General features: G+C 40.6%; 1 long non-coding RNA gene across 3 annotated transcripts in view; it reads left to right on the forward strand.

Moving 5' to 3' along the window:
• LOC137855779 (uncharacterized) overlaps nucleotides 1–27089 on the forward strand; it is an 85811-nt gene extending 58722 nt beyond the window's left edge. The window contains exons 4-5 of one of the 3 annotated variants that reach the window (XR_011095933.1): nucleotides 12214–12276; nucleotides 21076–27089. This is a non-coding gene — a long non-coding RNA (uncharacterized lncRNA). Of the gene's footprint in view, nucleotides 1–12213; nucleotides 12277–12548; nucleotides 16493–21075 lie in introns of those variants that run through there. The other 2 variants (XR_011095934.1, XR_011095932.1) reach the window with 2 other exon arrangements.
• The last annotated feature ends 870 nt before the right edge of the window (nucleotides 27090–27959 follow it).

Raw genomic sequence — 27959 nt, forward strand, 5'->3', positions numbered from 1 at the left:
TTTCATCAGTACCATCTATGTGATACAATTATGTGCTTATGCATCAGCTTTTCCATTTTCTGTCATTTCAATAAAAACAAGCAAACAATGGGGCTGCTTAAGTGTTCAGTATTTGTATTTTACCAACTCTTCCAAACAAGCTCCAGCATGTTGCAAGACAGCTTGATGTTTTGCCTCAATGATTTGCCTTATTTCTTGAATGGTGAGATTCTTATCTGTTTCATAACATGAAAAAAAATAGGAACTCATCATACCTCTTCATTCCTTTTCACTCCAGAATATTTTCTTGTCTTTTTTTTTTAAAAATTATTTTTATTTTTTTTTTATTTAGCAACATGATATGAAAGACATGAGACTTGAATCCACAAGCATGCATAGTCTCATTGATTTCAGCATGAGTTATGCTTTGCAGGTTTGTATGTATAAATAGTAACAATAAAACCAAAGCGATCTCTGGGCCAAACCCCCTGAAGCGACAGAGTGGATATGTTGGTCATAAAGCAGCCCAGGATAGCATGGTATTAGAAATGCAAGCCGAAGTGCCATTCCATTTGCATTAAAAAAACGTACATGTTAAAATAAATGGCCCACTAAATCATCTATATTACGTTTTACTGCTCTTTTAGCAGTGCCATGCATAGATACCTTGGCTAACCTCATTCTTATTTTGTCAAGGTACATATGCCAAGAAGAGCTGGCCAAGAATAAATTCTGCAGAGCAACTTATGTTCATTCAGGGAATACTGGGCCAGCTAGTGATCTGAATGATTCATGTGCGAATGTGAATGACTCTGCCCAGGACTATTGCTCTGTTTGCAATATTCTTTTGCAAATGCTCAGCAGTCACATATTTTTGTATAGGGTCCTTCTTGTCTGGAATAAACAAACACAACAGCAAGCTCCACAGCAAATCGGAAACCCAGAGCAAAGAACAAGACCACACATAAAATAAACTCTGACAGTAAGTAACGAGTCAAGGTAGTATTTATTCTTGAAATGTTTATTATTTGTTTGTGTTGTAGCAGTACTTAAAGGCCAAGGCTACTTTGTTCTAACTACCATGAAGACAAAATAAAAAGCCTAAGCTCCAAGGACAAGCCTGTCTGCCTCTACATCTACATTTGCTGTTTTTGTATCACTCATTTGTCTCTGAAATACCAAAGCTATGGGAGAAATCTCATCCACCTCCCTTCCTTTCAGACCTGAAATCCCAGGAGCTCCAATTCAAATCTTCTCCCGTATATTTATTGCTTATTAAATGAGATACAGGAAAGGATTATAATTCAGGCTGCAAAATTCTACCTTCAAAAGCTAGGAAATGCCAGATTAAATATGTAATAGTAATTCAGTCCTCTTAGGTATTATATACATTATGATACAAGACATAATTTTTCCTTTCTCCTGGCAGCCTTGCCTCATTCAGTGCTGGCAGACAAATCAATGAGCTGTGCTTCAATATTTGCTTTTATTCAGGTGGCTGCATGTATGGTATATATCTACTAGACTAGCACTGCATGCTAGTCAAAGTCCAGGGTGAAAAGAAAACATTTAGTTTCTTAGTTTTTTTGTGCTGTCCTTTTGTGTGAAACTGAGGTAACTTTCCAGACTCTGGAGGCAATTGTGCCCTCAGAGCAGTCTTCTTCCTACTCCTTGTGGCTTCTTCAATCTCAGCTGTTGCCCACCAAGTTCCTCCTTTTGCTTCCCCAGTCTTCCTTCCTCAGGCACTTTGTCACAGCCCAATCTGCTTCACAGGTTTTAAGCTTTCCTCTTTGAGTTCACAGCCCAAGTGACAAAACCTCCTCATCTAACAATCTCTCGCTTTCCCCCATTGTCAGGGATGCACTTGACTTCCACAGGAAGAAACGTGACAGATTTTGACAGCAAGGCTCCAACACCTCAAGGACTAGATCAGATTTCCTGTAGTTCTTTTAAAACGACGGTCCAGGACTGAAAGTCCTTTTCACTGGCACCCAGGACAACAATGGCTTTCTTGCAGATATTCTTTCCTCCTTGTAAAATTCCCACATTTCTGCAGGATGTCTGAGAACACACTGCCAAGAGTTCTTTTTTTCTCTTTACTGTTGTAAATAAAAAAGTATTTCCTTGCCCTGAACCACTCCACACAATTTGCAGTGTCTGATCTAACTTCAGGGGGAAAAAGAAACATGGGAAAAAATGACTATTTCCTAGATTATTAAATAAGAATTGTTGATTCATCATTTGTGCTTGAGAGTGTTTTAGGTATTGGGTGGTCTGTGGGTGCTGTTGTAGGAGTCACTTATTTCCCAATGCCCTCCCACTAGTAAGAATGCTGCTGGGAGGAAAGATGTGTGGTTGAGGAAGTACAGTGGGCAGTCTTTTGGGGAGAGTCTCAAATGTCTCCTAAGTATATTGTAGCTTGAGTTACAGTCCCAATCTAACATGGCTTGTTTGTATTTAATTTAGAAAAATCTTGGCACAATCAATACACAGGTGAAAATAATCTTTTGTTAGAGCTTGATTTACACCAAGACTTCCAGTGTTACTTGCATGTTCCCCAAAATGTGTTGGCTCAGTGGTGCTTTGTAACACAACTAACAGAGCATGCACCAAAATAAGCCTTCAAAGAAGCCCACATTTTGTTAGGGAGTACCCCAACTCTTTGTGCAAGCCATCAAATTCCTCATAATGGAGCATGGAGGACAAGTGTCACCTGAAATAAAGGGGACAGGAGTACTCCCTTGTGAACTCTGAGTCTACAAATGCATTTGGAAAGTGTTTTAGAAATAACACTAAAAGATTCAGCTCTGGTCTGGATAGAAGTTTCGTTGCTGTAGAAAGAGCGCATTTTTGGAAAGAGGTGGCTGACCCGAGAAATTCAGCACGCTGAAAGAATGCGGTTGTCAGATTGCCTTTGATTGCAATTGCTAAGGGTGAAAGTAATACGGCTGAGCTTGTTGGATTCACTTATATTTCTTGGATGCATCTATATTTGCTGTGCTAAAAACCCTTTGAAACAGTTACAATTGCGATGTAGGATTTTATACAAACTGCCAAGAGACTGCAGGCCCCTTGGCTCCTGTGTGGTCTTCCTTCCCAGACCCCTGCACAGCATCAAGCCTATGCACTGCGTGGCTCACACATCACACCCAGCATCAGACGTCCCGCACCAACTAAGTGTGAATAAATTCCCACACGGGAGAAACATTGGGGTTTTTCAGGGCGGTCAAGTTTTCAGATCCTGTGTCTGGCTTCTCCTGTCTGTGTGGCTCAATTTCAGATGTAGATTTTTTATATATATATATATATTTTTTTTCCCCGTGGGCTCGCAGCCCTCTCTGCACTGCCCAGGCTTGAGACAGCAGAGGGCAGCAAGAGACAGAGAAGATGGTTTCATGAACTGGGTCATGTCCCACTTTTTGATATTTGTTCCCTCGCTGCAGTGCTTGCATCAGCCCCAGCAGGGTGAGCTGCCCAGTCACAGGCTAAGTGGCAACCTGGCCTTGCCAGCCAGGCCTCTCCAAGCAGGCCTGAAAGGAAATCATGCTGATTTAGGACACTCTGCCTGGTTAACAAGAGCGCCATATGGCATTTTATCATGCTCATGTTGAAGAGCTATAAAAATCTGAAATTAGCTATGGTTAGCATTCAGCAGGCAGCAAAGTGTGCCACTTGCTTAACTCTGAGTAAGTGATTTCTTACACAGTCAGGGGAGCTGCTGAGTTGCAGTCCTCTCCTGTACTCCACAAATCTCTGAAAGGAAATGCATGTTTGGAAAATGTATTGTGCTGAAGGACAAAGAGAAAGGGTCATGGCTACTGTGTGATTTCTAACAAGGCGATTGTTCACATCGTTAGGCTTGTTTGGTCAGAGGAATTATTTCTGCACTGAGCAAACGTTTGCAAAATTTGGCATAATCTTCGTGCTACAGAGACTTTTTATGCCAACAGGACAATCTGGGAGACTCAATCCTGTATAATGGGGAGATCAGTCAAGCTGGGAGCCTTCTAGCAGCCTCTGTTCCTCCCCTGGGGGGCAGAGATGCCTGAAGAAAAAAGGCAAGTAGTTCAGATGGACTTGAGAAGCATGTGTGTGGGGGGGGGGGTGATGGAGGAGGAGATAGAATATGAAAAACAGTATAAAAGGACCTTAACTTTCAGTAAAAACATGTTTCAGAAGAAGAGAGCACTTTTTATTGGGTTGTGGTTTTAATTTCTTTTTAATTTTGTAAGCAGACACAGCGTGCTGTCGTACAAACATGTAGCAGAGTGAAGCTGGCTCATCTAGTTTCACCGAAACCCAAGAAGATCATCCTAGCTCGGTTTCTCATAAATCTGCTACTTCTAAACATTGCTCATCTACGTAATGACAAGTGTGCTGTACTGCATGCTTTATTTTTTACAGCTGCTGTCAGGCAGCCTGCCCCACTGCTGAACATGGGGCCAAACTCTGGCATGGGCTGGTGGCAGGCAGGGGCAGCGAAAGGAGCTCAGCCTCATCCCGGGGGCCCAGGGTCCTGGGGTTCATCCCCAAATCTTTGTGTGAGCTGTGCAATACCTCAGCTCACCAGCTGGGCATTGCTCTCTGCAGGGTCAGGAGTTCTGATATTAGGCTTTACTTTTGAAGTCCCCAAAAATGAAAAACAAACAAACAAACAAACAAAAAAGTCACTCCTCTTAAACATGGTTTCCTACTTAAGTTTGTGGTTTTTAATAAAGACTTGTTTCCATCTTTTTCATTTAATATGATAGTAGTCAGCATGATAGAGCACATTTTGAGGGCATGCAGCAGGTGAGATAGACCTTCAGTTCGATCCAGTGAAACTATTTTACATTTTTATGTAATGTTCTTTATTTTTTGTTTAAGCACCTTCAGTCTGGACCATCTTCCACAAGAATTCTATATTTCACTATCAAATGAAATTCTTTGTTAAAATTGATTGCACTCCATCCTACTACAGCCCATGAACTGTAAAATGTGGAGCAGGGCCAATTTCTGTCTAAAAAGTCTTCTGATTGAAAGAGATGTTTTTGTTTTGTTCCATAGGAGTGGGATTTGGGCCTAAAATCCAGGGCAGACTTCATGCTGAAGTCAAAGCAACCACAACCATTTTATAAATAGGCTCCTAACAGAGACTGTTGATGCTTATACTCCATGGTGATGAGCTCTGTACAAAAACCATGGGCAGATCTTCACTTCAAGAGACAAAGGCAATAAAATGTTAGGTGACAAACATTTCTGTGTAGCTTAGCCCTACTTTCAGTACTGTTGGACATCATGGAGCAGACAAGAGCCTTCCCAAGCTAAGGGAGCTGCTGCTGGCTCTGGGGAGGTCGCCCAGCACAGTAGTCACCCTGCAAAGCCACATTACCAATCTCTTAGATCTCTGATTGGAAATCCTTACATAATGGTCTAAGTGGATTTTAGAAGCACTCTGTTTTCTAAGGAGAAATCATGTATCTATCTATCTAAATAAATAAATAAACAAACTTGCAGTGTTTATTGACCAAAGCCCCACATCATGGAGGCATGCTCCACTTCACGTTATTCACTGTAGTTGTGATTTTCAAAAGTCTTCTGGGATCCAGAGTAAGTAGTGGAAATTAAATGTAATTTTAAATTAGAAAAGAATTTCTACCATTAAAGGGTTCTAACATAAAGCAGGTAACAGACTGAAAGTTTTATTCCTTCATCTCAGACAGTAGTGAATGCTTCTCATAAATCTGGGAATAAATGTGCAGGTTAAATTACACATCTGGTGAGCAAAACACATGAGTAGAGTCTACGGATGGAAATTTCATTCCATCTCCTGCTACTGAACAGAGAAACTGGCCCTGGATGAATTTTCACTGAATTCAATCTGTTCTAATATTGTGTATAAATCCCTGAAATATACTGCAGGATGAGTTTTGCCAGACTAGCTTCTTTCACAGTTGAAGATATTTTCCTTACTTATTTTTCCCTCCTTATTCCCTCCCTGGTGTATCGCTGCACAGTGAAAACCCCTGTGTGCTTGTTAGTGAACTGGAGGAAAATGCATCATAGCCTTGCCTTTAGGCATAGCACTGTAACATCATCCCGTGCAATTAACAGCTTACAAAATGTTTCTTTCTCTCACTGTTCACAGCACAGATTATAGATTGCTTGCCGAAATTTGTCTTCTCACTTAGGGCAGGGATCTGCTGCTTGGTAAATTTCCAGGATATGTCACCCAGACATCAAAATACCCCTTAGCACAAAAAAAAAAAAAAAAAAAAAAAAATCCTTTCCCCCACCTGGGATTTCACAGTAATTGATTTCCTACCAAAACGCCTCCCTCATCTACACCTCAGGAACCAGAGACATGTAAATACCCAGACCTTTGTGTCTCCTCCCAAAATTTGTTTGTCTTCCTTGTGGTGGATGCTGTCACCAGACATACTGGACCAGTTACTAAGAGCAGTGCTGCAGTAGCAGGAAGGGTCAGGCTGCACCACAGGTAGGCTCTACAAAGTTGTGATGGAGCTTTCCTTCCTATTGACCCTGCCCGCAGCTGACATTTACTTAGCAATTCCTTTTCTCTTTTCTTCCACCACCTTCCCTGGGTCTCTTTCCAGAAGTGGCCAGTGTATCTTGTAGGTGTCAATCAGCATCCCAGAAAGCCAGGTCAAAATTCACTATTAATCCCTCCTTTCTCAGCAAGGTTGAAAGCCTCTTTCGTTATGCTGACTTCACTGGCCCAGCCAGTGTGTTTTTTCCAAAGCTATAATCTGTCTCCTAGTGAGTTAAGTTGATTTCTGCAATAAGACTGCCTCAGTGCTTCTTTTTCCTGCAGTATGTTAACATCAAGAGAGCAGAAATTTCCAAATATTTGTCAGAGAAACTCATTCTCCTTGTAACCACTTACCTAAGAAAAATGAATTAACTCTCCTAGATTTATTTTTCTTAGTGGTGCCTAGATACAGCGCTGCTGAGTACATTGGGAATTGTATAAATAGAACTGTTCTGGAGAATTTGTTTGGAAAATAACTGAATCCTACTAAAAAGCTTTGGGGATGAAGATGCAACTTTATCATCACAAACACATCTTAATGGCTCTGTTTCAAGTATAAAGGATTTTGCGCATGGGCTAACAACTTTATGCTACATTTCAGCCTGCTTTTGTTTAAAATCAAGCAGAAAATACTTGGATAATGCTTTACCAGGGCAACATTTCAATTCCTTAATGGCTTTATGTTATCAGGCAAAGGCAATAACACATGAACAGACATGCAGACAGCATGGCAAGGACAATTGGTATGATAGGATGATAGGCTGGCATGTGGGATAGACATGCAATTGCTGAAAAGTGCTCCCAGAACCTCAATACTGTCAAATTTGACATTCTCTTTTTTTTTTTTTTTTTTTTTTTTTTTTTTTTTTTTTTTGACTCGGATGGATACCTAAATGATAACAGGGTCCCATAGTTCCAGAGCCCCAGTTCCTTTTGGGTTGAGAGGACAGACAATGTGGAATCTAGACACCTTCCCTGATGCAGAACCCATAAATTGAGCATGGGTTGGAAAAAATAGGGGAATAGTTCTTTACCCAGAAAAGTTTCTGGTCTGTTCAGCCAGTGATGGAAACTCACCTGGGCTGTTGTATTTGGGGCCCATGTTGTGAACCTATCCTTTGTTATGTTATCTCTCCTGGACCCAAAAGACAGCAATATGATCTTTTTTCTTCGACCTTTCCAGTGTTCTTCCTGGTCATTCCTATGTGCTAACTTTCAAGTACACATTTGATTATGGTTTACAGTTTTTGTGAAACAGGGGTTTTCGAAGATGGGTTTTCATTTAAACACATTGGGATCAGTAATGATCTAAACAAAATAGCAAATAATCTGTGTGCCCTGCCCCTTTTTTCTCAAAACGTGATGTAACTCTTTGTATTAAAGCTGTTCCTTTTAGCCAGTGAAATCAGCTTCACCAAAGGCCCTGCCTGAGTTCTCCATCTCACCAGGGCACGTTTTTTTTCCTTTCTATCCTCCTTCTTTGCCTCTTCCATGGGAACAGGAAATCATCTGAGTTTCTGCAAGTCTCCATTACTAACTTAGTACTGGGTTGTATAATTTTTCTTGGCATTTCTTGGGTGTTATAGAACAGCCTGGAGCTATTTCACAATCAGCACCATCTATAAAAAACCTGACTGTAGAAATACACTGACATTCACAAATCAGTCATAGCTAGCCCTTAATCCTAAAGCTCTCCCTGATTTTGCATGATGACACACTGCATCTGTCTGGGGCTGGTGTGTCTTTGTTGCCTTCATTCTCTGGTATTTCTGCCTCTTTTCATGGACACCTGAAACTTCTCAAAGAAGAGCCATGAGAGTTCCTCAAGTGACCCAACACCAACATTCCTCTTTTTGGGGAATGATGGCACGTGTCTGGCAGTGAAAAACCCCTATTGTTTCAGATATCTGGTTTTGAAGTGGAGGTTGAAGTGAAGAACTCCTAGAAGTTCTTGCTGTTACTATAACTAAAACAGCAGTCTTTCCTTCTTTCCCTATTTTCAAATGACATCAATGGGGCATTTAAATGAAGCTTTTTGGGTCCTGAGGGCATTCCAGCACTGGCAGGGAGCTATGGTAAGCATTCCAGGTAATTCATACCTGAAAGAATTAAAAGGAGAGGCAGAAAAACTTATTTTTCTGAAGAGTCGAAGTCCTAATCCTAAAATAAAAGAAGGAAACTATGCAAACAGGATTTGGCTGTAAAAAAAATCACAGGCCTTGGGTGTGTTGTGGGGTTTGTCCCATGGCCCATCTGAGCTACAAGGCAGTGTAATGCCCAGATTATGGCACGCGTTCATAGGCCTTTTCAGCTACTCAAATGTCCTCAGTGCTGTAACATTAAGACAAATGCACAGACATCTCTCTCACACTGTTCCATGTCGTTTAGGTGAAGCTAATCCTTTCAGAGCCAAGATTGCAAATAGCTTCCAACCAAAAGCCTAATTTAGATATCAAAATTTCATTCCATTTTTATACAGAGCCTGGTGCAATGAGATCCTAATCCATGACTGGGCTTCTTTAGCAAGATGATGAACGATCTTTAGCAATATGATGAACAGATCTTCCATTTTGTGCCAAGAGTGGTGTGGGGCCAAAAGAAAATGGCAGAACACAAGAAATAAAATGTCTATGGAGAAAGAGGAGGAATCCAGGGAGTGCCTAGTCTTTGCATTGTGGTGATTAAATTTCTACTGATGTCAGTGGTTTTGAATGAAACAGTTGGTGGTCGATATAAAAATGAAAGATGGAAATGATTATTTTTAAATGCTAGGCGGCTATGCTGCAAGATGATTTCTCTTACAAGCCTCTGTGTTTATGCATTTCTGAAACCACGAAGGAAAGTTTGCCTGTCAAATATGAACTTTACAAGCTTGGCACTAGTGCTTATGAAGTCTTGACTCCACATCTGCAGGTAGTCTCACTACTTGAGTGGACCCCCTTCTGGGAGTGGAGATGCATTGCACTGGACCATGTGAAAATAAGTATATTTAGTGGAGAGTACCCAAGATATACTGAGCTATCTTAAACTCTCCATTCCACACCCAGCATCCTCTCTGCTGAAAATTCAGGACTATGCATTGATTTGCTTTGTATCTTGGGTGTGCACACAGCTGACATTATTCACTTTATAATTTTAAAATCTGAATCACATATTTTGCCTCTCCTATTTTTCTCCTATCTCAGCTCACCTACACTCCAGGAACATTCTGATCCCATAGAGATTAAGGTCAAGAAGAAAAACTAGCTCAGCAGTTTGTGACTGTCTTTATATAAGGGACTTCAACATTTTCACCTAGTTGTTTTCACATTAGTCCAAAGACATTAGGTCAAAGCTTTTCAGACCTTAAAAGATTAAATTGCATGCCCTGGGGAGAAAGCAGATGAGATCTCTGATCCTTGTCAATGTAAGCTGAAGAAAATTCCCTTCTGATCCCAAATCTAACACAATTGCAGCCTGAGCAGATAAGGAAGACAAGTCGTAGGTTTCAGCTGTTAGTCTTTTATCATAACCTTTTTTCCATGTGCAGCTATGATTCAAGGCTTTGGAGTGAGGGAAAAAGTCCAACACTCCCAGCTATACAGAGCCCAGTACATCAGGACCCAGGTCCACGTCTGGGCCACCTTAACAAGTGGTCTAGTGGAGGAGAAGCTATGGGTGAGCATACTGGCCCTCCAGCCCTCATCTCTTCCCACTGAGGTTTCTCAAAGCAGATTAGCTATTTCCTCTGGAGCAGTGTCTGATCTAATGTCAAAACCAGCTAGGGTGAGATGCCACCAGAGGTGTCCTTGGGCACCTGGAACAAGCACAGGGCTGGCTGATCTCTATTCACTGGGGCTGCAGGACTCCAGAGTCCTTTGGACCAGCAGCTGGGGACAAAGCTCGATGCCTTAGGGCATCTCTAAATGCCTCTTGCTTCGTCTGTTTGGGAAGCTGGTTTGTGCACTTGGTAATGAGTACGCTGCTCCCTTCCCAGGCAGTTCCAAAGTATAAATAGCCTCATGTACATAAGTTCAGCTCTCAAACCATAAGTCTTTTCCAGCATGAGTAAACCTGTACCGTCTTTCTCCCCAGACTACCATAAATCTTTTATATGGTATGTCATATCTCTTTGAGGAGCTGGATAAGTTCAAAACATTGTTGTGACCTTCTTGTGCTCCTACTTGTATTCCCACATCCTTCTCAGTGCTTAAGCACAGGGAGAGAATGAATTTCTCTGCAGCAGTTTTACTGATGCTGTGTACTGGAGCAGATTCCCTTTGCTACTTCTCTTTCTTATTTCCCTTCGTATTTATCCAGGGGTTATGGTAGCCTTTAGTTGTAGCATTGCAATGTGACAGTTACCTTCAGCAATGTGCATGTTGAGGCTGCTATCACAACTCTGTCTCCCAGGCTTTTATCTGTGTCCCCAGGTCCTATGTTCAGGCTGGATGGTGACCGCCTCACCTTGAAACTCAGATTGCTGTCTCCACAGTCTGCTATCCTACCATTTTTATGTTAACCTGCAGCGAACACCATGAGCAAATATTTTATATTTCTAAATGATTGATAAGCTATTAGTGCTGCCTCAGGGACTGGTCCCTGTGGACCAGGCTGGAATGGGCTCAGTGACAAATACATCTCTGTCAAGACATGACAAGATTCACCAATCAGGCATTTTTAGCTATTTTAATGTGTGCTCTGTTATTTCTGTGTAAAATAATTTTAAACAGCATGTCATGTGCTCCTAAATCAAATGCCTTGTAGAAATTCAAATAGACTATATCAATACACATGACCTTGTCAAATGTGCCTGAGATTCTCTCAAAGAAAGGTAATATTTAAAGCCTTGGTTTTCTGGTATATGGGACAACATGAGTGCCATTTGATCAAGCATCTGATGTACAGCCTGAGGCACTCGTAGCTAATGGTGTGTGAAGCTAATGCTTTGCTCTTAAAACTTTGCTCTAACCCTGATTAAAGAGCGATATTAGTGCTTTGATGAATGACTGGAAGTAACTGGGTTTCTGAGTCGGCTGAAATTATCTTCACATGCCACGATTTGTATTTTGGAAGGGCAATAGATGAAACTAGGCCACTCATTTACAAATTAATTTGGGTTTTAAATCAAAGAAGGCTGAGCTGTAAACAAGACTGCTACATGTCTAGCCAGCTTTTCTCAGACATTGTCAATCATTTGTATTTAGGACTAGCTGGCATTTTTTCCGCTTTACCCCTAATGACCCCATAGTCAGAGAAAAATGTAGATGATTATTTAAAACCAGTCATTACTCATTGTACCTAGTTTTTTATGATTTCTGTCCTTATTGCTAGCTTATTCCCTAACAAGGTGCCAGCTCAGAGGCAACCATGCTTATGCTGCAGTTCTTCAGGCGTAAATGCCAACACACTTTAATAAAGTGTACAGTGGGTTTTGGTGTAGATGAGTGAGCTGAATTCCACTCGTATCACGCTGTCTCCCGGATACCTGCAGTCTGGACCATTACCCAATTGTCAATTAAAATTCCAGTGAGACAGTGGACTCTTATTCTTAGGGCTGTGGCTGTAATAAATTATTATGTGTCTTTTGAAGGGGAGCTTTGGAATTTGAATAAGCTTTATCCTAAGTAGATCAGAAGATTTTAGCCCAGGAGATATAAAACAGATGATATGTCTTTATTTATTTATTATTATTAATCCATTATCATCTATATTTATCCCAGCCAGAATTTGCACAGAGACAACGTAAGTGAACTAACATCAGACAAAGAAGAGTTGAATGGAAGGTAATAGAATTGGTGAGACCTTGACCCTATTTATCAATGGCTTGCATATCTCTATCATGCTTTTGATTTCTTTCTTACAACTGTTTCTGTAGGGCAGTATTTAATCAAGCACAGCAAAACATCGGGGTAGGCTTGACCCCATTTCTCTTCATCTCAGAGCCAGAGAAGCTCAGCTAAAAGAGCTATTGCTACAAATTGATTCATGCCTCTCTTTTCAGACCAACTCTGCAATTTCTGCTTCATAAGTTATCCCCCTCCTGCTCATATTCCAGGGTCACAAAAACACAGAGCTGCTCTAAGAGGAATGCTGGGGGACATTTTCTACTGCTCCCTTGGAGGCAGGATCTGCTGTGGGACATGCAGACCAGAGGACACGGTGACAAGGAGCTGCTGGAGGAGGTACGGGCACAGCTGCCACGTGGTGCCCTCTGCACAGGCAGGGACAGCTCAGCCTGGTCAGAAGCCTGTAGCCATCAAGAGACTGAGAAACTACTGTGCAGTTACAGGAGGCTGCTGTGGACAGAAGAAAGCCAGTGAAAGTTGGGGGATGAAATATAAGACTGATTTATTTATTTATTTATTTATTTATTTATTTATTTATTTATTTATTGCCTTTGTTTATCCAATGCTATTAAAACAAATTGGCAGGTTAACTCGTTCTTTCAAAGACACTTTTGAATAGTTAACAAAGGCTCCAGACTCTACAGAAAGCATTTATCAACACCTTCACTAAGCAATTGTTTGCCCAATCTGCTGCTGGATTTCATTGCTGCATTCCTTGCAATCCCTCAGTAGTTTCAAAGCAAGGAGGTTTTCCAAGAAGCCACTGAATCGCTGCAGGTGAAAACTGAGACATCGCAAGGAATTTGTTTGGCTGTGCCCCTGTGCCTACAGGCTGCGCAGGGAATTTGGCCACCTAATGCTTCTGTGAGGACTTTGGAAGCCCCCATATTCAAGGGGCCAGCTCTGAAGTTTTTCAACCTTTTACCTTGGAGTGAAGAAGAAACTCACCCATAGCAGAGCCCATCACTTATCGTCCCAGAGATAATGGTATGTCTAACTGGTATTGAAATCATTATAAACCAAAGAGGAGCTACTGAAGGCACCACACTGGTTCCCCAGATGGAACAAAAGGGATTAAATAGAGGAAGGCTAATGCAGCAGACAGCATATTTAGCAGTGTGAGCAAGCTCACCAAGCTCCCCCTGGCAGCCTGGCTTGCCCAGCTCTGGTGCTGGCTGATGGAAGCAGTGTGTCAGATGACGAATGTGGCAAAACATAGCAGTGTTTGCTCTGGGCTGTGTGTTTCCTGAATGTGATTATATGCCTGTGGGAAACAGGTTCCTTCAGCCTTTCTGGCCAGCTACAGGAGATGAATGGGATGTTGGATGTTATTTGTACCACAAGGTTTCTGGTTCAAATGTCATCCCAGGTGGCTTGTAACTAAATATTGTTACCATTTGATTAGAGCTCTGTCTTTAATATCAATTAGCCAGTGGAAAAGGAGCTTGTGGTTTCCTCCCATCCTTAGAAGACAAATATCCACAACATGGCAACAAATGAGCCCTGCAAAGCTCGCCTGTTGTTGTGGGAAGCCCCAGATGAGGTACCCAGGCTGGAATGGGCTTCTGGTAAAGGGGCTAACTGTAATACCAGAATTAGTGAGCATTGATGCACTCTTTGTGGTGGAGGACTTGACTTTCAATTTCTTACTGATCTCATGTAGGATTGTTTTTCTTTAATTACTTGCTTCTAATTAAGAAAGGAAAAGAAACCCATAGTTGTAATGAAGGGCTGATTCATCATACAATGATAGAAGAATCCTCCACCAGTACAAACTGTTACTGCTTCAGGCTTAAGGAGAGCTTCAGTCATCTGAAAGGCTTTCCCATGACTTTGGACAAGTGAAACCCACAAGCCTGTTGCAGCCCGCAGTAATGATTAGCATACAAGAGCACTAGCTTTGGCCTCTTGGCAAAGATGCCTGATTAAATTACTTGAAGCTGAAGTTCAAGGAATAGAGGTCATTCATAGATGAGAGCATGTGTAATTCCTCTTCTCTGGGTGCTTTCTCAGAGTTGTAACAAGGCCTCCTACTCAGAAAAAGACATCATAGCTTAATGTGGGTGATGAGATAATGCTGTGAAGAATAATTCCTGAAAGACTTACTCTTCTTTGCCTTGCCCTCTATAATTCTCATCCTCATAGCAGGAATGCTGTTATAAGAGATCTACTGCCTTGAACCAAATGCTGTAAAAATATTGTTTAAAAGAAATACAAGTAAAATAAGGAGCCTTCCCCCATAATGCTAATCCATCATTTTACCTTGTAAGCAGGGGGTGTTTCCTACATTCACCTTGGATAAGAGACCGCCTTCATGACTCTGAGCCGAAAAGCTGAATACACTCCTGAGATACAAGCATCAAAGACCACAGTGGAAGTTTTTGAGTATTTACTCATATGTTTCAGATTCATGCTGCAAACTGGAAACTGGCAGGAGGAAAAAAATTAAAATAAACAAAAAAGAACCAAGGAACACAAACTTCTTAGTAGCTCGTTGCAGCAAAACCCATCAAGGTTTATTTTTATCCTGTCCCAAACTTTCATTAGTCAGAGTCCCTAAAATCATTTTATATACTAAAGAGAAATATGATTGTATAAACACAGGAAGAAACCTTTCCATTTATAACTGGGAAAATATGGCCTTTACTAAATGTTGACTTTTCTTTAGGTAGTCTATAATAAATTAGAGTTGATAACAAAAGTGACTGAGATGCAGTACAAAAGAGCAAGTGGGTGGTCTGGAAATAAAAGAAAAGCAATATGGATTGACTTAAAAATTTCAGAGTCTCTAACAAAGCAGAAGATTTAGCTATATGACAATTTGACTTTTTTACCTCTCTTATTATTCAATATAGGATAGTAATAATGATCATGATATCTCTGAAAGCTTTGATGCAGAGGAAGATCTGAGATCCCAATTAACTCAGTGTCCCAGTGTTTATTAGGAAAGCAAACAGAGCAGTTATAACACAGAAAAAAAAAATAGGGGGTTTCTGAAGACATGCTGAAGATTTTACAGGTCAAGAAATATCTGGCTATTGATTTCCATTTAACATATTTAGTGATTGATGCAAAATCACACAGGCTACAATACTAAAAGAAACAGTGAAATATGAATCACACATACATGAGTAAAAAATGGTTGTTTTGAGGTGTTAGTCTTGCCTAAACAAAATTTTGGGAGAGATGTAAGGGAAAAATAACTCCTGCATGACAGCTGAAACAGGGAGCTGGTGCCAAGTATTTCCAAGAGGTTGGTCTTGCCAGAGATGGCGATGCTGCTGCTGCTGGGGGCAGTACACTGAGAAGACCCTAAGGCCATCAGAAGGGGTCTAACCGGCTGCAGATGGGTGCATACATAGTCCTTTGTTTCAATTTCATGTTGGTTATTGAAGAAAAAAACAGGAGTGCTTTTCTCCCCTCCCCAAAGATATGCTCAGGGAAATGTAATGTATTGATAAGAGAATTGCAAAGGTAGCTTTCCCCTCACCTGGGGAAAATTGGAAGAGTGATCACATAATCTCATGTATTCTTGCTTATATGTCATCAAGGAGTCATCTGAACTCTTGGCAGTTGAACTTTGCAGGGTAGGGAGCACTGAGAAACAAAAAGCACTGGTATCTAGTTACTGCCTGTCCTAAAAAGGCATGTGCAAAGAAAGCTTTTCTGGTAAACAATACTGTTGTTTTAGTATTAACAATTAGACTGTTTGATAAAATGTCTGATATATAATTCAGTGAGAGCTGTGGAAAAATGAATGTCTCTTTCCATATTCATTATTTATGGTACTCATAGCCCATTATTAGTGTTATTCAAAGAAGATAAAATGATCTGGTGAGTGATGGGTTTAGTGTAGACATTTATTTGGTGGAGCTGGATCCATAAAGATAAACAGAACCAAACATTAGTCAGAGTCTGCAGACACTAATGAACAGGAATGATCTATACATGAATAAATTAATGGACACCCATCTGATTATTAACATGAGAGAGATTCACAACATCAGTCTGTATTTTGTACGAAATTTTGAATTACATGATATACGTTCTTTTTGATCTACTGCATATTATGGACATGGACCAAACCCTATGAGATCTGAAGACTCCTAGGGGAAAGTTTCACTATTTGAACACAGGCTTCGTGTAAACATTACAGCTGACCGTGACACCTTGCTTACAACAAGGATGAAAACCTTAAGCTATTGGACTTCCCCAGAGGTGAAGAGGAAATTGAAATCCAGCTCAGACTGTAAAGGTCAGGTTCGTCTCTAAAAATAAACAGTATATTTATCTTTCAAATGACAGCAGTTCACAAAAATTGCCAAGCGATCAAACAAGGTGGTATGTCTAGTGTTTAAAACCCATCATTTATTGACTAGTGTTGGAGGGCCAGGGCAAAGCTGGGGGTATACCTGCAGGGAGGCATCTGACAATACCATGTGCATCTTGCCTCTACACCTGAATATCAAAAGACAAGACACTCTGCAGACATAGGAACAGCTGGAGATGACTCCATCTCTGATAGACTTTTCTCTGGCCTGGCTGCTCACTAAAAGACTCACATTTTCATATGTTTGAATAGCATGTGGTCTGAACACTGCTGATGGTGTGGCTGCCCCTGCTGAAATCTCCCACTACTAGAAAATCTTTGGGTGAATGCATGAGGACAAGTGCCTCCCTCCAGGTGGATGGGGAAGGATGGCTGACACAGTGAACAAGGAATGGCACCAGGTCCCCAGCTGACGTGGGCACAGCATGCCTCATGTGCAGTTCTGTTGGCAAGGCAAGATGTAAGCTTGCCACTGCCTTCTGCGGCTCGGTCATCCAGGCTGGTGCAATGAAGGTCCCTTGCATCACTCTTTTTTTTTTGTTTGTTTGTTTTGCAAAAGGAAACCAACCTTTCTATAATTACTGTGCATTAATGCTGCCATATCCAAAGAACAAGAGACCCATCTATTCCATCCAAAGTCATCAGGAGTTAGCCCAGAAATAAAATACTGTGGGGATGTGTGATAAAGAACACAAGTGGCACCATTGGCATAGAATGCAGAGGTTATTTTCACTTCATTGTGTGGAGATACTGGGAACTGAATTAGTTGGGCAAAAGTATAGGCCTTGGAAAAAAAAGCAAGACTGTTACATAAATCCTAGTAATTTCAGTAATGAAATCAAGCTAGAGTGTTAGGCAGATACTATCAACTCCATTTTAAGGAAGCTTAACAGACCAGATAGGTTTTTTTAATCCCTTTATGTTTTATTTGAATGCTAAGTAAACATCTGAGCTCTACAACGTATATAAGCTGTGTGAAAGATTAATGTGGAAAAAAACAGTCACATTTACATACATCTGGAAATAATTATTGTGCATTTAGTGCTGGGTATAGATATTGTCATAATTCCAACCTCAGTGACACAGGAGGCATGGGAGCTCATTAGCTTTTCCCCTTTAGAGAGACAGGCTCAAAGCTTGCTTTCCAGCAGGAATGCAAATGGGTTTGTTCGTTTCTGCTCATTTATAATGTGCTTGAGGACTCCTAGAAACCTTGTCAGTCTCTACCGTTACAATCAGACCTCTGTGGCTGTGGCCTCTGAAAACATCTTATTTTGTATTTTGGGAAGTACATCCTGTCTCCTCTCTTGTGGCTTTCCTGTTCAGCCTTGTAGCCACTCCATCAGTCACCCCACCGTGCCGTCACTCTGCTGGCTGCATTGCTGCCCTGGCTTGAAGACTTTGCAGAAAGCTTCCTTTTGGACTAAGGCAATTTTCATAGTGACTGGCTTAGTGACCTCAGTGCTGTAATTTGGACTTTCCTAGCAGAGCTGTCCTGCTGCTGTTTACCCCTGGGGTGCTGATGGGGTAATGGTGGGAGCACCCTTGAAGAGTGTTGCTGTGTGACACTGGCCTCAGGACTTGGGTGGGAGCTCCCAGAGCACAACAGGCTTACAGGAGGCAGAGTGCAAAAAAGCATCAGGGAAAAAAAGATTGGTTGCATTTGGGCTGAAACAGGTTGGCTCAGTACCATTCAACCACAGTCTATTTTTGCATCAAACTACTGGGTGAAGTACGAAGGCATGGGGCAGCTGTCCCATAGTCTAATACAGTGTAAGATTATGCTGAAGCAGATTTCAAAAATCAATAAGAAAACCACTGCTGACATAGTGGGAGCAGCATATGGTCTCCGTGTTACCCAGTTACTCAAGCCTAAGTATACACTTGTGCACAAATAGCAGGGTAAATGAACACTTTATATTGATTATGCAGTTTGTGGTTTAGAACAAGATGCTTCGAAGGGTATGCTCTGAATTCATCTGCACTTGACATGACAAATCTCCCTCTTGTTTTCAAATACAGCACTGGCAAGGACATGCTTTGAGATCATTTACTCTCCTCAAGAACCAAAAGTAACTCTGGTGGAAGTTTCTTGATCCTGCATCAATATATCAAAAAGAACAGATGTGCCCATGCTCTTTCAGGAAGACACATGAAAGTTTTCCCCTCAAGGCATCTGAAACCTCCATTCAGATTCAAAACGGGCAGAATGATAGCTCATGAAATAAAATAAAACACCAGGAAAGACACATGAGGAGGTTAAGTGGCAGGGTCAGAAGTGAGATGAGAGCCAATGTATTGATTTCATGATAAGAAAATGATGGCTTTCACAGAAAGGATTAATTACTCTGAACTTCACAATCTTGAAAAATAAAGTGTTGACTTTTATCTCAGCTGCAAAATTCAGATATAAATTCGTGCTTTCCCCTCCCTGTATCCCCAAAATTGTTGATTCTGGTCTGGATTTTAATTTATCTTACAATAAGAATGGAGTCTAGCATGGAAATTTGGATCTTGACCCTAATATGGTGCAGAACAGGACAATATTGGATAAAATGATATTCCAGCCTTATATTCTGTGGTCAGGTTTTCTATTACAACCAAAAAATAGGAACAGATCCTGAGTATGCTAGTTGCTGATACCCCACAAGGGAAAAGGGTGGTCATTTGATCATGTATGGGCAATCTCAAACAGCTGTGCTGCAAATGGTACAGATGTTTGAGATTGCCCATACATGATTAAATGACCATCCCCACGCTGGCCTCACAGCCTGCTGTAGTTCACTACATCAAATTTCACCTGGCCATACATACTGAAAATTTCATGTACCAATAAATCAAGCTTTTCATTTGGGAATGCTCATTATGCATACCTTACATGCTGTCACTTCCCCATTTTCTTCTTTCAGTTGTTCAAAACTGGGGAAAAGAAGTGCCTTGGATCAAAGAGAGTTTTTATTGCGTAATGGACTAATCTGACAGTTATATGAGCCTAAACCGTGTGACCCGTTCCTTCCCGTTCCATGATGTGTACCAAACCTACTCCATTGCACCTTGTGAAGACCAACATGTGGTGCTGCAGACTGTGGAGCAGCTTTGGTGCGTGTAAAACAGCTTTCATTCAGAGGAAAGTGGACTGGAGGCCCTGCTCCAGATGTGCAACCCGTGTCATTAGAGTCTCAACCACATTTTGGTCAACCAGACACGTACTGGGAATGTTTGGCTCAGGGAACCAGTCCACATTAAAACCCTTGAACTGCATATATCACAGCTCCAGCTGCTTCCCTCTACCGATCCATTGCTACTGGGCAAAACTGCTTGCTGAAGTAGGTTTACCAGTGAAGCCTAAAAAATGCAATCTCTCCTGATTTTAGTGAATGTCCAGAGAAGCAATCTGACGCCAAATATCATAGAAGTGGACAGGCTGATTACCCTTGTCAAAATGATAACACATTCCAAATAAATATATATTTTTTCATGTGGCTGTACTTCTGTGGCCAAACTCTTGCATACTGGGAGGCCATGGTGGAGATCAACAAAAGAGAAAACAACAGTCCTACACATAAATGAACACTGAGAGTGATCTGCATCTAAATGCAGGGCAAAGAATAGATTAAATGTTGTGCAAGGGGTAGAGTAGTGCAAAGGGAGATAGGATACAGAAATGAAATCGTAGGACTTTTGGCCATGGTATTCCTGAAAGTGGGCTCTTTAGCTTACGTTATACTTCAAAGAGGTTATAAATGGGTGATAAGGAAGGTGTTCTCATTTCCTTGAAGTCAGCAAAGCTTATGATCTCCCATTGCAACTGCCTCAGGATGCAGCTGCATGCATTTTCATCTGTGGACAAAAGCCTGACATGATTGTGTACTTTTCAGGCATTTACACAGGCAAAATGTAAGAAAACTTCTCCATCTGAGAACTATTCTAGGTGCTGTAATTATGTACATGCAACAAACAGCAGCAAAACAAATGAAATTTGGTTTCAAGTTGTAACTGTCCTTAGGGTCCAGGTTTCCAACTTCTGTTATAAACATGCCTTTGAACGATTTGTGGATGAGACCATAAATGGTTACTATAAGGATAATTTCAAGCTTGTTAAACATCACAACTTCATTTTTTCTCATGAACAAAGAATAAATTTACCAGGACTATAGATGGCCCATACAAGGACATCCCCTGTGGTCACTTAACTGCAGCATTCAAGTCAATTGTGTGCTTATTTCTCTAGCAGGGGAAGATTTTGCATTAAATACTCCTTCATAAAATAACTGCTCTTTTATAAAATATCTGTGTGTGTGTATATAGATGGTGATCATTCATTTCCTTCAATGAGTCCATATGGTGAAGAAATAACTGTTGAAGCTTTCTTTCCTAAGTCTCAACGTTTCCATTTTAATTTTTAGGTTGAGAAAGGCTGGTAACCACACCCGCTTCAACAAAAATAGCTCCTGGTAACAACATGCATCAGATGAATTTTTTGTTAATCTCCTGAAAGAGGAAGGAGAACAAAGGGAACGTGATGGAGCCACAGAGAGAAGTGACATGAGGACTAGGATTTCACCACTAGAGAGTGTATTTCTACTGTGCAACTTGACCTTTTCTGCTCCCAGAGAAACTGTTTCAAGGTGGGGATCTTAGAAATATACAGCAGTGTGAACAGCATTGCCTGAAGTCTTTTCTCTGGGCTAAAAGGCACATCAAGGAAGTACTGTGTCCTTGGAAGATTAATGCATTGCTTCCTCTGTGCATTGCTTAGCATGAGTTTCAGGAAGCATTTTGCAAAGTAAGATGTATGTAAATTGGAATAAAAGCTTATACTGAACTTATCCTTGAGACAGATGGTTACACATTCAAATTTAAATTTTAAGCATTTTAATAAAAAAGCCAGCTGAAAAGAATGTATACATATTTTTAAAATTTTGTCTTCAACTGTGTTTTTTCTATCACTGCACATTTTCTTTGGGCCAATGCTGTAATTTTTAACTTAAAGACTGTTCTTTGAATATTCTGCCTTGGCTTCTGCTGGCCTGTCTCCAAATCTGCACTACCAAAGCCACTGCCTTGCCATGGTGTACCTATAAGAAAAATACATATCTAATTGTTAGAGAAATAGGGAAAATGAATGTCTCACATGCATGAGATGCCACTTTTGTTTAAGGAAATGAGGTTTGTATAGGGATTCTTCACTTGACCTCTGCTGTCTGCCCATGGTGGCATCCACACACAGCTTTATGCCTCCTTCATTGGTCATACACTCAAGCATGTCATATCCCACTCATTATGCTTGAGACTTCTCTGTCTTGCTGCAGCCCACTTCTTCACCAGTCCAGTCTTCACCAAATTGTGCCTCTAGCCTGGAAATTTACATCTTAGTCCTGAAGCTAGTGAAACAAATTAATTTCTAATGTAACTGTGTTGATTTTAATTGTGTTTACTATAGGGGTGAGTCTGACCAAATCTTCCTCTGTTGGAATTTTAGAACTTTGCAGTGAATTGAGGTATATGTAACCCAGAACATACATTGATATTTTAAAAGTTTTGCTCCCTTCTTCCTTCATAATGAAGCTGGCACAAACTTACATGCAGTAAATGCAGCAATTATCTCAGTTATAGCATGTTCCAAGGGACATGCTGTTCCATGACTGACCATTAAAATACCAAACCAATTATGTGCAAATTCATGTATCTTTTAGGCACCACAAAGCATTTAAGAAAGAATGGATATTAGAAGTGAATTTCATATAGTTTCCATGGTGATTGTACTAAAAGCAATAACAATAGGCTTAAATATGTTTTTGTTTAGAATATCTTTAAAAGCACTTGTTTGGTTTAGACTTGCTATGTTTACTCTATAATTTGTCCCAAACTACTGATTATTATAAAATGTAGCTAAATTGGCATGGCTGTATTGTTCAAACATTTCATCAGAGCACCAAAATAGTTCAAAGCTTGTTGTTTAATATTTTTATCACAGCTGACATTCACATTAGAATGGGAAAATGTTCCAAAAAGGCAGTGACATTGTAATTTAAAATTGGTGCCACAGCGTTGTATTAGGCCACCTTCCAGAGTACATTTTGCTCTTGCTGTTTTATTATAGAATTCAGAAGCTTATCAAGAGAGAGCTAAACTTTGCACAAACAATAGCAACACATTGGCAGCCTCTCAGGAAGCCCAGAGCAAATTAGAGTTATGAGTATTCACATAGTGATAATGGGTCAGGGGAATAATCGATGGATGGGACTGTACCATTAGCACTTACTTCAGCATCTCTTTAAAAGTACTACAGAAATTGCTTCATCTTAGAGTCTGCCTGCAACAAGCAGCATCAAGGAACAGGGCAGTAATCTGCTGAGTATAAAGTACAAATATTTGAGAGGTTGTGGAACATGAGATTTGCAGGGTGAGCATCACAGCCATCAGACTTAATGCAGCTATTTCAGTCACTTTCAGCTAAACGAAGGATGAAGGCTCCTTAAAAAGCTTTTCTGCTTCTCAGAAATAGGTACCTGAGATAGTATTTGGTAAGCCAGTTCTGCACAGCAAACGTTTTTGTGCTTAAAGCTATACTTTCATTGAAGTGTAATGATATTTCAGATTAGTGATTACAGTTATGGAGGTGTTTGTTTTCTGAATTAGGACCCACATACTGGTGAAACTTTACAGTAACATCTTCCTTCTCTCTCTTTCTGGTGAACAAAGCTAACACAGTATCTCTGACAGGATTTGCTGTCTCCACTGAGTTGTGGAGCAGGACTGTGAGTGAGTTGGATAAGAGAGGTAAGTCTCTAAAGCTGCAAATTGTCCTCTATTTCTGAGTTGCTCTCTGGCAGGCCTAATCCCTTCCATGGAAGTGGAGAGTGTGATCTCAGGAAGCACCACTTTATGATCTCCCCCTTCAGTGAATGGCTAGAAGCAAGCTCATCCAGAAGATGTCCAGGAGCACCCAAGGCTTGGTTTCTGCTCTGCATGGCCCTGCAGGGGAGCCCATCCCACTCCTGTGGCCAGGAGAAGTGCTGCAGAGATCAGCCTTACTGAGCCAGAAATAACTTTTATGACCACAACCCCACCCAATCATCCAAACCATACCTAGAACTAAATCTCTAGGCTTACCTGAATATGAGAACAAGGTGCCTCTGAGAAGCAGTTTAGGGTGGGCTTTGAACAATACAGTCTTGGCCTCTCAATCAAGGAATGAGGTAGATTAAGGCCTTCTGAAGCTTTGGCTGTCAGTAACTACTGTAAGTTTTCAGCATGCATGTAAAACTCTTATTTTTTAAAAAGCCAGACTAAATTATGGTGTTCTTCTGTGAATTATAAATGTTGCAGCCACAGTCAGGTTGCAAGGCATGGATCGAGCTGGGTGACATCTGGACTCTGAGGTAACCTTAGACAAATATGCTGCTTCTGTGCTAGACCCACTCTTCTTGGAAGCTGCTCCTCCATAAATGTTTTAATAAAGTGCAGTAAGTGCAGATACCTGCCAGCTGGGATATGGATGCTTTTGTTCATGTGCAACTCCTTACTTTGAGTGGTTGTGACAACGTTAGGAAGACAATAGTACTTGAACTGAGAAATATTCATGTATGTTTCTCTGTGACTCCTACTTTGGTGCTTGACTTTTGGCTGTCTTTCCTTGAGGCTGCACAAATAGCTACACTTTCCGACAGAGCTGTGTACAGTCATGTGCAATTGCACAAGGACGGTGCTTCAGGAACAAGTGTGCCTGTGTTCTGAGACATCACAAGGGGTAAACAGGAGAAATATTGATTTAGTCCCAGCCTCCGTGCCAGAAGGAAGTGTTTGTTTTAGCTCTTAGGTAGGAGTTCAATTCTCCTGTTCCAAGGCTGTCTCTTGTTTAAAGTACATCTGCTCAGGGGTTTCCTAGGGGGGAATTTGGCTTTGCTTTTACATGGGATATTGGATTTTGGCTGGTGGGCTTCTACTGGCTATGATGGGCTTTTGTGTGCAGAAATATATTATAGCTCATGTGGGAGGCTTGCAACCTACCCAAGAGAGTGAGCACCCATTACTGGGTGAAGTTATCCCTGTACAGTTCAAACAGCTAGATTTTTGCCAAAATTTCCATTCTTGATTTTTATTTTCATTTTTGAGCTTGGAAGAAGGAAGTGATGATCACTCAGTGATTTCAGGCTCTTTTTAGTTTTCACTCAGCTCCCTGGCATTGTCCACAGGTTCCACATGAAACACTGAAATTTTGGCTCAGGTTTTCTAAACAGTATGCTCTTCCTTTAGACAAACTCTACCACTCTTTTCACATCTAGGTTTGTCCCATGCCACCCTTTCCACACAGATGGCAGGTATCATTTGGCTCATTTCCCCTGGTTAGTGCTCACACAACTTTTGGCTCATACAGGGACAAGAATTAGTAAGCTTAGCAAAATTCCTAGAGGGAACTGTTGTGTAGAAAAAAGGCTGTTCTTTGGTTCTTCTAGAAGCACCTGATGTTTTCCTCTCTCAGCCCATGGATCAGGACAAATGGCCTCACTGTAGGACAGATTTGACTCAGATCAACTCTTATCTACGACTCTAGCTGCTCTACCTGTTGTGAGAAAAGTCTTTTTCTGTAGTAAATGCTGACGTATTTTAATAATTGATAGTGATTTGTAATGCATTTTAAAGTGCAAAGCAACTGCACTAATTAAAATAGAAAGAAAAAAGAGGCTTTTAGATTTTTACACAGAGCTGTATGTGTCCTGAAGCTCTTGAATTAGATATTCTTAAAAAATGACTTGCTGTCCAATTATAAGCATCAGAACACGTTATAATGATATACCCTTGTTTTCTTACTGCCTCCGTAACTACATGGTTCATAGGGCCTTCTGCTTTGTTTTGCTCTGACAGCTCCAAGTAAAGCAAACACAGAGGCCTCCAAGCTTTATTTTCTTTTAATTTTATGCAGATTTTTATTACTGGATAACATCAGTGTTGTTCATTGTTTGTGAATGCTGAAAGTGAACAGCAAGCAAATGATAGTAATAAACCAAAAGCTAAAAGTGCATTTTTGTTGTTTTCAACATCTTCTAAAAATATTTTTATTTCTACACTGAAAAATATCACCACTCCCCATTTTTGTTTTGCTTATTCTTGTGCTGGAGGGAGAGGACTCTAGGCTCTATATTAGATTTGAGAAATTCCTCACTTTGCCAAGAAGTTCCTGCTATGATTCTCAAATACTACAGGGAGAACCACTGATCTGATACGGTGCCATTGATGTCAGGGAGCCTGGTAACGCACCCACCACCAAGCAAATGTGCTTTGGGTAGGGGAGATACTTGGTCTACTTTGCCATATGCTATGAAAATCCTGCCATCACGTACATCCAGCAGTTGTTGAGTGCCAGCATGACCCACTGGAAGTCCAGATTCTCTTGCCAAGGTCTTGCAAGATAAATAAGCAAATGTGCTTGTACAGAGGTGGGGAAAATGGTCTCTTGCAGCCCAAGGCTACCTGAAGTTGTATTACCTTGATTTTCATTTCAGACACTAGTATAGAAGAGGCAATAATGTGGTATGCAGAAAATAAGTTTACCTTTCATAATGTAGGCTGGTTCAATAAGACCATATCAGTAGAAAACTTTACATATTTTTTCTCACTTAAGCCATTTTCAGTCCTCTTGAGGACTGTTATTACTTTTTTTTTCAATAGAGGCCACTGATTGCTTTTGAAATGCTGCTGCAGATTTTCAAAACAATGAGGTTCATTCTCATTTATGAAAAGACTTCTTTCTACAGCTAGACTAGTGTAGAAGAAACTTTCAGAAAGCAATACCTGAAGCTCAATGCCTTTAATGGGACTGTAATTTTAAAGATGAGTATATGTTACTGTCAGCAACTTTTATAGCCAAACCATCAGAAAAAAATGTTGCATGTAAACACACTAAAGCCTTTAAGGAGAAAGAAATAAATGGAAACTATGAGGGATGCAGGCTTTTTGATGGTTTATCTTAAAGAAAATTCCCCTTTGTGACAACTGTATCCCTAGTGATAGTATCTACCAGGTAGACAACTTCTGCCTATTAATCAGACATGTATGTGCTAGAAATATCAACTCCTCTGATTACAAAGCACAGATCAATGAAGCTGAGATGAGGGATAGTTTAATTTCTATTAGAGTCTCAGCATGATGTAACATGAGTTTTCTTATACTGGTTAGCACATCTGAGTTTGAAATATCAGTGTTTTTTGTGAGGGGAGGATTTATTGTTTTCATAATTGTACCAGGTATTTAGTCTTCCTATGTCTCCAGGCAAATTTCAGAGAAAACAATTGTGAAATAGAAGAGAGGTGGCTGCCTAATGCTGCAGGCAGTTGTGATTAGTTCCATACTTATTTTTCAAGTGATGTATCCTGGTATTAATCTTGCTAAACACCCTGGAGTACAGTAGATGGGGGGGGGGAAAGGCTCATAAAACCATTCACACATTGAAAGTGACATTGTCAAAATTTCCATTCACTAAACTCCCTAAAAATAATGAAATTTTATTAGAAAATTATCTTCATTATTCCACAGACCATCAGATGATATAAAGTATCATCTTCCTATATGGTAGCTGCTTATATAACCTGAGAATATGTCCCCTATATTGTAAACGAAACAACCAGATTTCTTTAGCAGTTCAAGCAACATGCTGGTTAGAGGCAGAACCTAAAGCTGTGGTCACACCACCAACAGTCCTCTCTAAATTCAAGCTCTGTGTGCATGCTCAATTATCAGAAAGCCTGGAATCACTTAGCATCTCTTATCTGGGTTCTTTCCTTTGTTTTAAAGCATTGATGCCACCAACTAATTATTTCTGAATAGGGATCCCCCAAGAGGAGGCTGACATCTGTGTCATATGCTGACAGCTCTATTAGGGTTGTAACATTATATGCATCAGAGTCTGATGGGATTTCATGTGCCTCAAAAGCCAGACAACCTGCAACAGGATACTCTTGGGCAGTTAAATCACATTAAATATTTAAGCATAGAATTTGACATTGTTCATTAGGCCTGTTAAAGAATCTCACTTCTCACTGCCAGAACTAACCACACACCTTACAAATTGCATAATTTCAAAAATGACTAACTCTTTCTGTTTCTTATGCCCTCCATGAATAAGTTTCCATGGTAGTTTCCAATGTTTCCACAATACTGCCTGTAGTTTCCATGAAGGCCTTAGTCCCATTTCCTCTGAAAACAATGGCACTTAAATTAGTTTCATACTGTATTGGAGAAGGGAGCATTCATTTGTAGTAGAGAAAATAGTGAATGAAGCTGAATGAAG

This window comes from Anas acuta, chromosome 4 (genome assembly GCF_963932015.1).
Source record: "Anas acuta chromosome 4, bAnaAcu1.1, whole genome shotgun sequence".
NCBI classification, from domain to species: domain Eukaryota; kingdom Metazoa; phylum Chordata; class Aves; order Anseriformes; family Anatidae; genus Anas; species Anas acuta.